Source organism: Marmota marmota, unplaced genomic scaffold (assembly GCF_001458135.2).
Source record: "Marmota marmota marmota unplaced genomic scaffold, marMar, whole genome shotgun sequence".
Classification (NCBI taxonomy): domain Eukaryota; kingdom Metazoa; phylum Chordata; class Mammalia; order Rodentia; family Sciuridae; genus Marmota; species Marmota marmota.
This window is the reverse complement of record NW_026006332.1, coordinates 192,019-206,915: the sequence shown is the minus strand read 5'-3', so window position 1 is coordinate 206,915 and position 14,897 is coordinate 192,019. Positions and strand designations below refer to the sequence as shown.

Genomic DNA, 14,897 nt, shown 5'->3' with positions numbered 1-14,897 from the left:
AAGTGTTAACAGGAGACCTTTGTGGTTTCACATTGGGTTAAAACCCCAGGGCGCTCTTCCAGTATTATAATCCAGTGGTAGCCATTCCCCGGGTTTCCTAGTCAAGAGTATGTAATTCAGGGCTAGGGGTATGGCTTGGGGATAGAGCCTTTGCCTAGCATATGTGAGGCACTGGGATGGATTCCCAGCACCACATGTAAAGGTCTATTGACAATTAAGAATTCAAGAAAGTGGGCACAATGCTTTGATTTTTAAGTGTGTACAGTTTTACATCGAGCATATTTAGGGCGAGTGCAGGTTGTCAATTTCCACGTGGGCTGTTCCTTTTCCTTTGGGTTTGTTTAGAAAAACTGATGGTATGATTGACATGTCAAAGTGACGTGTTCGTAATGTGATCAGCTGGTGGGCTCGATATTTAGTGTTGTGTACTTGATAGTGCTGTGAGCCTTAAAGTGATCCGTGGGTCACTTTTATGTTGTGCCAGCAGTTTCTGCCATGGTTTCACTGTGGGTGATGTATGCACTGAAAAGAGTGCTAGAATTCAGAAGTTTGGAACCATCCTGATGGCTTGGAGGCTTGCACAGCCATCCCCAGTAAGTGCTAAGAGGACAGGAAGCTCCTGGCAGGGGCTTACTTTTGAGAACTATAGACTTGATGCTCCTGGATTTTCAAGTCGTGAAACATTGTCCTTTGAAGAGAGGCCACTCGGCCCCATTTGGAAAATGAAGTGTGTGGGGGGTCCACACCAAAGGTCTTTTGGACCCATTCCCATCCTAGGATCATCCCATGCCCTGGACAGGTTAGTCTGAGGCCCAGGTTTTGCCTTTGAGAATGGCTGCCATCAGCCCTATGAGCAAGGCCAGCCAAGAGTAAGTGGGAGATGCTGGCCAGATTTGACATGTTCAAGTTTTTCTATGACAAACATTTCTGAACCATAACAAGAACTCAAGTTCACTCCCATCAGGGTAGTTGTCCCCGACAGAGGTTCAGACATGACAGGAAACGGAGAAGTATTTCTCAAGCCTTGTGCATGACACTCTGGCTAATGGGCACTTGCCCGTCTCCCTGGAGATGGTGTTCTTTACGGCGCTGACATGAACATGTGTTCACCCAGGAGGTGGGGAAGAAGGACATATCCCCTGTTCATGCTAGTAATCCTGAGCTGGCAAGGGGCACTCTGCAGGCTCACCCCCTGTGTGGAGACTCAGAGCCTGGACCCATGGTAGGGCGATATTCCACGGGTGTTGTGGAGAACAGAGTCAAGGTCAGTGAGATGCGCACCCATGGACGAGGGCAAAACCCCCAGCCAGGAGTAGTTAACTCAGGTACAGATAGGGCTGGGGGAAGGCTGTGGTCCCTTTAGATCCACACTCTTAGTCACCCACCCCCAGACTATGTCAGGAAATGCCAGTCAGACCTTTGGTGACCACACTTTCAGGATGGATACTTGATGTCCCTATGAGCAATAAGAGGTGGCCACACTGGAGAAGGACAACAGCACATTAGACAGAAAGTAGACCCTTCCCCATGGAGCAAGTCCCTAGCCTCCCATCATTGGGTGCATGCAGGGACAGCCCCAACAGGACATAAGCCACCACCCTCACGGGGTTCTGTTCAGTATCCAACTGCATCCTAGTCAGGGAAAGCAATGGCTTCCCAAGGGAATTGTCAGCCTGGCAAAGATTTACATTAGCCCATCTGGAGAATTTGCAAGACAGTGGGGAGCACGGATAATCCAAGATGACATTGGTGCCACTTTCAGGAATTTGCTGAAGAAGTTTGGCAAATGGCCAAGTGAAGACCCCACGTGAAGTCAGACACCATCTCCCACCCCCATCTCTCCTGGGTTCCCGACCCTGAATGTGTGGAGGGAAACTGGGCAAAAGTCTTGGAAACATTGCCTCTAAGAACCAGATGGGTACTCCACCGAGCCCGTCTCATCCACTGACTAATGAGGTTGGTTACCAAGGAGTGACAGGACTAGACTCAGTGGGCAGTTGGACCACCAGGCACCACACAGTTGGCTACAGCCGCTTGGGTGTGTATGTCAAGTTCCCCCCAGAGTGGCATGGGGTGGGGGTGGGGTGTGGGGGTCCCCAAGCAGTAGGTACACAGCCTTTGTCCCGACTGCAGGCTTCATTCTGGAAATGTCACTGAAGGCCTGGCTTTTCCCCACAATGACATTTCTAAAAAGGGAACATTCTGGCCCTTCTTGCAGTGAGGGAAGGTCACAATCTGGGCCCAAGACCTGCCTGACCCACCTGCTACTTGTGGAGCAGGTCAGCCCAGCTGGACCCCCAAGGGTCGAGGGCACACACATTTCCTGGGAGCCAGAAGGCAGAGATGGAGGCAGAGTCAACCCCCAATGAGCAGAAGGAATGCAGTCCTTCCTTCTAGGACCCACTTGAAACATATTTTTAGTTTTCTGAAGTCAAAGAAAAACGTGACTTCAAGATCCAAGCTTTTTGGCAGGAAGCGCTTTCCTGTTTTGTCAGTCTCCACTTTGAGAATGGATACCTTAAGAGGCAAGGAGTGGGATACTACAGAAGCCAAGGCAGAATGTTCAGGGAGCCTCAAATATTCAGGAGTCAGTATTAGTGGAGGCTCAGGAGATCAGGCATCTGGTCAACCACGAACTCTACTTCAAAGAGCCACGGTGACAGGAACTAACCAATTGTATATGAAAGATGGTCAAGCCTCCTGTCCAAAGGGGAAGCCCCACACAGCAGCACCTAGGACCTTGGGAGAAAGCACCCTTTCCTCCATAATCCTTGGAATCTTCCCCACTGACCATGAAGGGCTGGACATCAATCCAAGATGAGCGCTAAAGTCTAGCAATTACGTGCTAGGAGGACCGAGTGTGTTCCTCCAAATCTAGAGAATATTCCTCACAGTAAGAGAAAATGTGAGCTCTGGTGTGCAGGATGGGAAATTCTTTTTTCAAGAAGTCAGTGACAGATTGAGGCACTTGAAAGTGTATTTGGGGTCCAGAGGTCATAAAGCTATGTGGGACATAGTGCCCTCTGTGTATTCCAAATACGAGGGATTAAGACAGCTCTAGACCATGCCACACTGAGATGATTACTTTGGTTAAAATTGTGTTTCTAATTTACTGGGTAGGAGTTTTAGTATAGGGTATTAGCTTGTTTTTTGGGGAGGGTACTGGGTAATGAACCCAGGGGTGCTAAGCCCCTGAGCCACATCCCCCCAACCCCTTTTGAGACCCAGTCTGGCTATGTTACTTAGGGCCAAGTTGCTGAGGCTGGCCTTGAGCTTTCGATCCTCCTATCTCAGCCTCCCAAGCCAATGGGACTATAGGTGTGCACCCCCACATCTGGCAGTCTCTTCCTCACACCAGGGAAGCTGAGGCAAACCCAGGACAGCCATTCATAGGTTTTCAGTGTCAGGTCTATCCAGCACTGGTGGTCCAGGGTGGTGCCCCAACAGAGGCTACAATCCAGGATGGTGCCGACACCAGAAGCCTGACCCACAAGGCCAGGAGGCACCCATCAATCTGCCCATAGGTGTATCCAGAGTGAGGGGAACTCACCCTGGAACAATAGAGCCCAGAAGACACCCTAGCCTCAACTCCCACATCATGGCCCCACTGTCTTCAGTCACTTCTGACCTGAAGACAGTTCAGGATTCCTCTGCAGAAGAAGAACCAGGACCCTTGAGCCTGCTTTTCCTCCCTCTCGTTGCAGTCTGAGGTTCAGTTTCTGTTAGTGGCCACTCAGGCTGACACTGACTCTGCCTTTTCAGCCTCAGCTCTCCATACATAGTGCCTCATGAGCCCCGAGGACATGCCTGCATTTCTCACAAGGTGAGGAGCCAAGCAGTGAGTTAGAACTCGATTATTTGCATCACCACAGAATTGATCTTGAGGTGCAGCCATCTTGATACCCCACTGATCGGCTACAGCTCTGATTAGCAGGGAAAAGCTCATCCACGGGTGACAGGTGTCCTCAGACTTCCGCATGCAGCCCCGAGACTAGAGAAAGTGGGAGAAGTCAGGAGAGCAGACAACAGTGACAGATTTCTCCATGTCAAGACCGACAACTCGATAGACGCCGCTCCTACCAACTGAAACAAGTTCACTGTCAAAGGCCTTCTTGCCCCCAGATATTTCATCCAGACCTTACCAGAGAGACTAGAGGCCAGATGGTCAGTCACAGGTAGCTGAGATTTGTCTTGCAATGACAAAAACACATCATTGCCCTGAGAATCCTTGTGTGACATGTAGGGTCTCTGCCCACAGTGTAAAAAGCCCCTGGCTACACTGATCCAAGGACCTATGGAAGAGAAAAGGGAAGCAGGGTTTTCAACGGGGCAGGAGCCCTCTCTTCTCGCTCTGGAGACATCGCCAGGGCTTCTCCCCTCCTAAGGGGTTCCATGGGTAGGACGATTCTGATGTTCCCAGGGACCCCCTAGTCAATCGCCTGCTTGGAATGAAAGGCCTTTGGTCATTTGGGTGCACACAGAGCCTGAACCCATAAGAAGCTCACCTTTCAGAATAAGCACTGAGGATGGTAGTAGACGTCATTGGAACCAGTGAGGACATGCACACTAAGCCCATGGCAGCAGGCCCGAGAGAGGTGCTCAGGTCTATCCCTTGTTCCCCCCTAACCCTGCACACCATGGAGTGGCTGGCTCTTGACATTCAGCTGAAAAATAAAAAAGTCAACCAGGAGCTGGAGACCAAAACAGAACAAAGCTCAGTTTTGCAGTCACATTCTTCTCACATAATCCTAGATTCAGACGATAGTCTGATTTCTGTCCCTGAAGTTGGAATGAGCCAAAATGAGGTTTTAGAACCAGGAGGTGGGAATCAGGCAGGTCATGGGGGAAATGTTAGGTCACCTTTGATTTTGAGCCCGAGGCAGGGGTGAGGGGCCCCCTCAGTCTACATAGATCTGGCTTTGTACTCAAGGAGAGCCAGGGCCAACTTGGGAATGTCACAGATATGAGTTGAGGCCACCGAGACATGGCCATTGGAGATAATCTCAAATTGGCAAAAGCCACAAAGGCAGGATTTTAATAAGGACCTCTCAGGTACGGCACAGGATAAAAGGACTAGTCCCTTTTCCGGACTTGCAGCCTCAGTAACCACTAGAGAATTAAGCTGGAGGCCATAACTGTCCCTCAGTGACCACTCCTTTGGGCTGGGGTTTTGGTCTCATTTTGGCATGATCGGCACACCTGGTCACCCAGGGCAGTGAGAGCCCCCAGTGACAGAGCCCACCATGCAGGCGGAGAATATAGAGGTGGCATGAAAAGGAGCCAAGGGTCCCAGTCATCTTAGAGGTTTTCCCACATTCTGCATTAGCCCGATATTAAAAATTTAAGAAAGTGGCAGGTGGGGCTGGTGTCATTCTTTTCAGTTCCCATGTAAGACAGGGGATAGGAATGCTTGGAGGTAACCAAGGTGAAGACCACGCTTTCCATCATGTACTACGCCCCTGCCGAGACAGGGCAGGGAGAACACTTGTTCCCCACCAAGACTTTCTGCCCAGCAAGAACTGCTGTCTGTAGGCATTTCCAACCATGACCAGGCTCAGAGCTGACTCCTCCCAAGTTTTTCTAAAAACCCCACATGCACAATATGTCCAGCCTTGACTGATACAGCCTTCCTGGGAGGCCGATACTGAAAATGTCTCTCAGCTTTGTGATGTGTGCTGCCGACCTCCACATGCCTAGGATCCCTCTTCCACCGAGCAGAGGCCCAAGGCTGAGCAGATCTCCTGAGAAAACCCTGGTGCCAGGGGCAGAGGAGCCAGGTGCAGAACTCCTGGGGTCATGTGCCTACCTGAGCCCATTTCCCTTAGCTTCGTCATGCCTTTGGAGAGCTGGTTTAGGAACCCTCACCCATGCATCGTCTCCTCTCGACACCAGCAGAAGTCCCAGCAGAGCCTTGTCCCAACCCTATGGGTCACCTCTTGGTGATCTCTATCTCCAATTGATCAGGAGAACCCAACGCTGATCTGGGAACACCAAGAGCCGGTAACACCCTCCATACCACCTCCACATGAACTGGACACTATGGACGTATGTTGTTTAGAAAAGCCCAGTAACGTCCCGGCGGGTTTTGGTGGTAGAGCTCCCCGTGGAGCAGTTGGGACACACCTGCCAAGCCTCCATCGTGCACTGGCTCCGAGTCGGCCACCGAGAAGCCGGGGAGCCAGATCTGGGTGGCCAAGTGGACACAGCCTGGAGAGCGACTTCTCCAAGCCCAGATGGGACCCTACCTCGAAGACAGACAACCTTCTGAGCCAAAGCTACAATAAGATAGCAGCCCTCTACTGTCACATCAGGCTCCTCCATGATCCTTAGACAATTAGAACCCCTTAAGGTCTCGTCATCTCACTGGGGCATTTCCAGTCTCGTGTCAAGCTGAGGGGGTCCATGTTGTCCAATACGTCAGACTATTGTTGTTACTCACTGATCTACCAAGGCAAGTCACAAATGCCTTCAGTAGTGGCCGACAGCGCTTTTCCTACAACTGGGGAGGAGTGTCAGAGGGTCTTTGGAATGTTCGCCATCCTCCATGATTGGGGAATGGATAGGGTAGCTTTTCCTTCCTGGTCTCTTCCATAGACTTTGCTCTAGAAATCCACATTTGGTACCATAGAGCACTTAGGCTGCTACAATTTCAACAGAACAAGTTCAATCTCCATCTCAGGTCACGAGTGACAGGTCGTCAGCACACAGGAGTGTTAAGAACCCTACTCCTGTGAAGTCCCTGACTGTTCCATCCTGAGAAGCTGGAGAGTTTTTAAAAATGGAGATGCTCTTTGGCTTGTAAGAAAATGAAGTTTGTGCAGATCATCATGTTCCCCAAAGCTGTAGCAAATCCAAAATTATCTAGAAGCATCATTTAGGTAGATCCTAAATGGGAACAGGAGTTCAGTAATGAAGTCCAATGGCTGCCCCCTGCACCCCCACTGCTGAAGGACACAGGATATTATCAGGTTACCTTCAGGCAGAGTGACACAACTGCAGCTCCGACAGTATACGCGATTGTCCTACTGTCCCCCCGTTGTGGGTCTGTTGAGAGCTACCACATGACATACACCATCTCAAGCCAGAAATGTTTCCCAGGAATCATGGCAGTGATAGGGGGCCCAGGTGAGGCCCATCAGGTCCCAACCAGCTCATAATCAAGGGAGGTCATTTCCCTTCTCGTTTCTTTACCTGAGAACTAGAATCTTGTGCTCTCAGGGTTGGAAAGCTAGATTTATGGGGGAAAGTGTCTCCCATTCAGAGGACTGAAGCAAACGTCTGCTTTAGGACACAGGGAAGATAGAAATTGCCAGGGGAAAAGGTGGGGGAACCCCTGCTCATGATGTGTAGGCCATATCTGGATCCCCATTTAAATAAGCCAGTTTTTGATGATCCTTGTGAAAGTTTGGCTTGAATATCTACATGTTGCTGGATGCTGGAGAAGCTGAGTTTGAATGCTAAAGGCATTAAGATGTTAGATACATGTCCATACACCATGGAGGCTGCAGATGGAGATGTTTGTTTGCCTTAAGAGTAGCTACACGAGCTGCTGAGGAAAGCAGACACCGTGTCCCAGCTGTTAGATGTGGGTCCCTGAACACGATGACAACAGCCATTTCTCTAGTTGGTTCTGGCCGTTTCTGAAGTTTTTATAAAAAGCGAAACCAAAGACTTTCTGGCCACACAAAAGACCAGGTGTACCATGATTGATATGTTTCTCAACATAGGAACCCTATGACAATGACGAGGTATCCTCCATCCAACAGGAAGGAGGCCCCCACCAAGTCTGCACATAAGTGAATTCCACAGCCAACATCAGGGAGGATTCATCTAGGAGCCCATGGAGAAGACCAGACAAGTGCAGACAGGAGCCCCAGCTCTCAGGGCCATCAATATAGAAGTCCGTCCTATGTGCCAAGTCACTTCCGATCCGAGAACCAAGCCCGGGACATTTCACGAGGACCTGGATGAACCCCAGGGAATGGTCACCTTAGTCTGAACCAGTTTCTCTTCCTGCTCGGTGGGGCCTGTGCTTTGGTTCTCCATATTGGCATCTGGGGCAAAAGCTCTGCCCTTCCAAATCTCAGTCTCCCGTGCAAGGTGCACTTCCTCAGATGATCTTCTTTGGGACACAGCAGCATTTTTTCTTAATAAGTTGTTCCAGGGTTTAACAAGGAAAAAAGTGAATGAAGAGGAACAAAGTCAAAATTTAAGGATTGAATTCCTTCCCTCCAACTCACTGACAACCACAGAGCACGACCCCCATGAAGGGAGTCCAGTTCGGATCGCCCTGTGCAAACTCAGTGCTCTGCCTTCCCCAGGAGGGTCCCCAGGCTCCTCCATGGAGCTGGGGGAACTAGAAAGAGGAAGCCCAGGCACCTGCGATGGCAGCCCACCCATGCTTCAAGGCGGACCCTAGAACAGATGCGGTTCCTTCTCTAGATTCTTGCCATCTTCACTCCAAATATTCTCAGCCTTCGAGTTCCTATGCCAGATGAATGGCCAATGGAGGAACCTGAGCTTTGGCTGTCCTACAATGACTTACCCCAGTGTCATTAGGTGACATTTAGGGTCTCCACCGAGAAAGTGGCAAAAGCCCTGGGACACTTGTGACCTTTGCCTGACAACATGAGAAACGGGAAGCAAGGTTCTCAGTGGGGGAGGAACCCTCCCTTCTGGTACTGGAGGAATCTCCCCTCCTAGGATTCTGTGGGCGAAGGACAACCACTCATCTGGAATGCTGGTATTTGGTCAAGTGGGTATACACAGGACCTGAACCCACAAGAACCCGACACCATCAGGAATGAGTCCTGAGGACAGTGGAGCAAGGGCCATGCTACCTAGCAAGGCCACATCAATGTCATGCCCAGAAGCAAAACCCTAGGTGACCTCAGTTCTATCCCTTGTCCATCTGAGGCAGTTTTCAGGAAAAAAAGACCCATGTCCAGAAAGCCATAAGCTACGAGCAGTCATCTTAGTTGTATGAAGAGCCTTGGTCACCCCTGGATACAAGTTTAGGGAGAGATCTGGTTTCTAGCCCCAAGGAGTCCATGAACTCACTCAGATGTGAGGTTCTCATACAGAGGCAGGCAGCCATGGACAGGTGGTGCAGGTGTAGCACCATTGGTTCTGGGCCCAAGCAGGAAAGGGACACCCAGCCCTCCCTTCATGGGGGCTTGTACATGGGAAGCACCTGAGGACCTTTAGGGAGAAATTCCATGGACGTTGCTCTGCGTGGCTTAGGTCCCTGAGGTGTTCCCACAGGGAAAGACTTTGCAGTGGCACAAACCTAAGTGCCAGGTCCTAAAGTCCCTTCAGGTGTAGTTGAGGGAGACAAGCTCAGTCCTATGACTAAAGACAGGTCAGCCACCAGTGTTAGGCTGGAAGTAACTCTCTCGGTGGCCACAGTCTTAGGATTGACATTGCCTGTCATTCTCTTATACGATTGCAGATTCTAGGTGACAGGGAGACACTTCTTGGAACTAAAGATGGAATGATGCTGGTGGAGCCTAATAAGGGCCACACAACTTTGGAAAGACAGGCTGGCCAGTTCCCTGGCTCATCCACAGAACTCATCATAATGACCAGTCATCTCAGATGCCTTCACCTTGCCATGATTGACATGAACACTGTTAACAGGGGCTGCCCTTTGGGAATTCTTGTGAAATCATGGGAGAGCGTGGTGGTCAGCTCCCTCCTGTTAGGCACAGTTATGAATAGTGTGGTCTATAGTATGGCGGACACTTATTCTATAGGAACTTGAGAATAGCTGACTAAAAAATCTCTTCTTTGAGCATATGGCTCCCTTACATAGACAAAGCTCCAGTTCCTGGAACCCCACATCATTTGGGGGTACTGACCTCAACCAACACCCACATCTTTACTAAATATTCCTAGTAAACATACACAGTATGTTCGATAGGAGTCCGTCAAGAAAGATAAGGTGACCTTGACCATAGTTTGTCCAAAGAATGTAGGAAGAATATCTGCTCATAATCAACAGGGTTTTTGCCCATTTCAAGAGGCGCTTGTTGTCTAGACAGCTGGAAAGGGTTATGTCAGTAACCCTCTAAAGTTCTGATTTCTAAAACTATGGAAGGAAAACTCAGGAATTCCCTTGGTAAGTATGGAATGTATTTATAACATCTGATGGGAGCACAATACCAAAGGTTCAGATTTTACAGTTGAAATAGAAAGTTACTATCAGGGATCTCAACCCTTTACCCCACATGAATCACAAGCCAAGGAGTCGACCCTTTACAGAAGAAAGGCCATTGGATTTAACTGAGGAGCAATCTCGGCATCCTCAGAGGTGGAACACCGTGGCTCATGCTTCAACATGTGACCCCAGCAGAAGTGACTACCACTTTCCTCAGACTCTTGCCAAGTATTCAAGAGGAGTGGAATTAGAAGGATCCAAATGCAAGAGTCCAGGTTGTCTTATAGGATACCCTCCATTCTGGATGAGCCCGTCTAGAAAATTGACAGCCACATGGTTTTGTAGGGTTAGACCATGGATGTCCTATCTAAGTGGGTGGCAAAAATGCTCAAAGGTGACCAGTGTTGGAAGTTGGAGTCAGGTCCTTCCATGCAGGCCAACCATTAGAAGAAAGATGAACCTTAGAACAAGGGTCTTGGATCTGGGAGTTTCATGGGGGCAGTTGTGCACCGAGGTTCGGCCGTCCAGCGATTCTCAGGGCTGGTGACCAGAGGGGATATAACCACATCCATCTGACCAACTGGCTGCAGTTTGGCCCTGCCCAAGCCTCTGATGCAACTCCTGGGTTAGAGGCTGGGATGGGACCTTACTATGAAGGCAAGCACAGGAGGCAAAGCTTCAGTAGAAAGCCTTCTGCTGCTGCCATCTTGTACCTTCTTCTAGACTCTTCCCTACGCCTTTCAGTATGTGTCTTTGAAAGTGATCAAGAACCCTTCCTTGCATTGCAGACTGTCCAACCTCCCATGGTAAAAGTTAATCACGACCATCCCAAGTATCAGCAATATATCTTGTGTGGCCCTGGCAGGATAACTAGGAAGGCATTAAGGACTATGTTCCTGAACGTTCTCATCTTCTATGGCTGCCAGGAGAGAGTGTCCAGCATTTTCCAATATCCATCACATCCCAATGGAGGGAAAATTCCACTTCTATGGTTAACAGGACAGAAAATCATGGTTTCCCTTTACTGAGAATGTGGCAAGTAGTCAAAAGCCTCTACTCTGTACCCAAAATACTCTTCCCACAAAATCCCTTGTCCGTTTGTCTTGTTCAGCCACAGGATTATTTTTGCATACATTCCTAGGTAACATGGTAACTCATGGAAAGAGTTGGTGATTGCCACTTGACCATGTCTGTGGCGGGACATATGGCTTTGGGAAGATATGCATGTCAACACATTTTAGGGAGAGACTCAACACCAAGAATCCAGGCCCTATTCTTGATAGGCTGCACAAAGCAATGAGAAGCCAATGGCTGCCCAAGGTGGATGCTTCCTCTGCTGGAGGGTGGTGTGAATGACTGTTCACAGCAGTCCACCTGCACCATTCCCATTCCACCCCAGGGAGTTTGAACAACTCCAGTCATCTGGATTGAAGTGGTGTATGATATGTGGTAGATGTCTCCTTGGAGTCACAAGTTGGAGTGGGCTCCCGACTCTCAGGTACCCCAGCAGCTCGTCCTCCAGGGAGATCCAGCCTTCTCACCTTAAGTCCCCAGGTACAGTTTCCTCTCCCTACAACTCAGGCAAGTGTTGTGCTCTCAGGGTTGGGAGATCAGATTTAAGGGGAAAGATTTCTGCATCCAAAAGGTGGAGAAAAAAGTTACCCAAAGGCTCTGCTCTGTAGTAATTGAGATCATCTGTGCCCACAGAGGACCCTGCAGCTCATCTTGCAAGTCTGGCGCCCAGTGGCTGATGTCCCGTTCTCACCCCAGTTTCACATACAGTGGGAAACATTTTCCGCTTCCTAGATATAGGGTTCATCATCACTCCTGCTCCAAGATTTGGGAAGAGAAAAATCCCACATGGGTAGCTGGACACCCAGAGACAGAACGCTGGTGCATACCAAGAAGTGAAGCTGCAACTTTAGCAGGACACATAAACAGAGCAAGAAGAGGTCATAGGGACTTTCTATCTGTAGGATATGAGCCATTACTTATGGCAAAACAAAGTTAGACCCAAAGGAAAGAAACAATTGAGCATGGTTACAGTAACACCCAGTCACAAGCTTGGGTCATGGTTTGATTAGTTGGGAGAGAGGCATTACACCCCTTCCAGGAAGGTAAAACATGCCCGCTTACAGGTTCACCACCTCAGTGTTTTAATTAACATAGACAACTTGATTACAGTCACGTCTTTATGTAGAAAAGAGCTCCTCCGTTTCAGAGTGAACGCAGAGAAGCAGGACTCGAGTTGTTTCTGGACGTGAGTCTTGGGAAACTTGGATTATAACAGACTGTCCAGTGACCATCAGTTTTCTAGATGAAAACTTGGTCCTAACCAGGCCAGGAGACCACGGCATCCTGGAGTCCTTTTTCATGAGCCTATTGTTATGTCAAACTTTCTCAGGGTCCCGACTTGTACATCGAGTCCCTTTGCTCAAGGTAAGTGGCATCTCTCGGGTCTTCCAGGAATTTCACGTAGAATATCAACCTGGAACTCTGAAGTGTCACCTTAGGACTGACATCTCCTTGCCTTCTGGGTTTTGCATGTATAACCAAGACTCTCACCACAAATGAGTGTGCGGACACCAACAAACCAAAGGCAAACCAAAGAGGGTCATTTCAGGAACATTCAGCTTCTGACCATCCTTGGAGAAGCATCTAGTGGAAACTATAGGAGGGCATCGCTAGGACCCGGGTGGGTGCCATATCAATAGGGGCCTGGCCAACACAGCCAGGAGGCTCCATCAAGCAGTCCAAGGTAGGATTCCAGAGTCAAAGCAAGGGGAATTTCTCCAAGGTACAGGGATAGGAGGTCTACGCTGGTGTCAGCGTCACTGGTCATCTGAGGACCATGTTCAGTAGTTCAAGTTAGAAAGACCACAGGGGCCTAGGCCAGCTTTTCCTACTTCTGCACTGTGGGCTATGGCTGGCTCTCCTGTTGGGGTCTCAGGCAGACCAACTCTGCCCATCTGAGTCTCGGCCTCTATTCCTCCATACCAAAGCTGTTCAGAGTCACTACACTGAGGTCAGTTGTGTTCTCCAACAAACTGGTCAGGAGTCAACGAGCAGAGACAATGAAGGAGGCAGAGCTATTCCCAATGTGTTGTGGTGCGAGAAGGCAAGGGTAGGTGGTAGTGGAGGAGCTGAAGTGTCTGATGCTAGCTATAGAATTAGAAATGCTGTATCATACTCCTTGTTCAACAAGTTAGTAGAATTCAGTGAACTAGAACAAGGATCTCATTTGTCCCCATGTAATAACCACCCAGCAAGGAAAAGAACCTTTATAAAGGGAGAAAAAAAATCTTAGATTTCACCAAGGAGCAATCTCAGTGTCCATAATGTGACACCCAACATGTGCCTCCGAGACAGGCCGCTACAAATGATCACTTCCATGGAAGTCTTTCTGAGTCATACTTGGGAAGCAGGACTTTAAGAAGGAACAAGAACTCCTTCAGCAGGACCTAGTGAAGGTCAGGTGGTCTCACATGTTATCTGACCGACTCTGTTGGTCTCGTGAAAACTTGAGAGAACTACTTTGGATGTAGGACTGATAGAGATCTTGACGTCCTTCCTTCCTGACGTGGGAGTGATGCTTGGAGATGACCAAGGTGAAATCCCTTCTTGTTAAGAAGGGGACACTGTCCTGTCCATACCACTTCCACAAGTTCCTGAACCCAGATATATGGAGAAGTGTATTTTGGTGTCCCAGACAGGTTTGGGAACCAGGGCTCCACAGGGAAGATTGTATATCGCTACCAAGGCTCTAGCATCTGCCGACAGAGCTAGCGTTTAGTGACTGTATATTTTTTTTTCTGTTGCCTTGGATAATAGACCCTAGATCACATACTTGTCCAGAAAGTGGGAAGAGAGTCAGGCTCTGATGCAGGAGCTGTTCTCCGGGATGACTGTCATCCCCTCTGGTTGGGGGGCAGTGAGGAAAAAATGGGTTGTCTGTTCGTGGTCACTTCCATGTGTAAAACATTGTGAGAAGGAACGAGAACTCCTTCAGCAGGAGCCAGTGAAGGCCCAGGTGGTCTCACCTGTGACCTGACTGAATATTGGCTGCCGCATCTGGCTAATGGAGCTGAGTCCGGCGAGGGACGGCGGGGTTAAAAAATACACAGGACACCAAGGTTCTTCATCCAGGAAGGAGCATGTGCGCCCTTTATTGCCAGATTTGTTCCCCTTATATATCTTTTTAACAGCTGTGGGAAATCACTCAAAAGTGAGGAGGGAAGAGTAATAACTGCGTCCTTGGGTTACCGTCTCGTCACCGTCCCCTATCAGGAGGCTTGAACAGGTCAAGATGTTCCCAAGAGACACATATGCTCCAGGCAGATAAATGGGAAACCGCAAGCCCGAGACACAGCCTTGTGAGCTGGCCACATTGACATGCATAACAAAGAACTGGGGATTGAGTCCCCAGGGGCCAGGGCGGGCCTGCTACCAGCAAGTCCCCCTTTTTTGTTTTTTGCATGTCAATGGGAATCAAGTAGCCCCTGTCTTAGGTCGTCCACCGCCCCTGCACTGCTTACCCGTCTCTGGGGAGGCCCCATTCCCCTGGCTTAGGTTGCAGTGCAAGCGTGGAAGTTGCCTGTCACTGGGTACTACAAGATCAGCTCTTGTCCTATGTAAACGGACACTTTTCAGTTAGGATGTCATGGCCAGCAGGACACAACTGCGGATCCCAGTCATCATCTTTGCCAGTGGGATAGCTATGACCAGGGAGCTTTCTGAA

The 14,897-nt window shown here is 49.4% G+C and overlaps 1 long non-coding RNA gene across 1 annotated transcript in view; it reads left to right on the top strand.

The window, feature by feature from the left end:
• Positions 1-243: 243 nt before the first annotated feature.
• Positions 244-14,897, top strand: part of LOC125614731 — a 16,381-nt gene continuing 1,727 nt past the window's right edge. The window contains exons 1-2 of the long non-coding RNA XR_007345293.1: positions 244-255; positions 7,203-7,208. This is a non-coding gene — a long non-coding RNA (uncharacterized LOC125614731). The remainder of the gene's footprint in view (positions 256-7,202; positions 7,209-14,897) is intronic.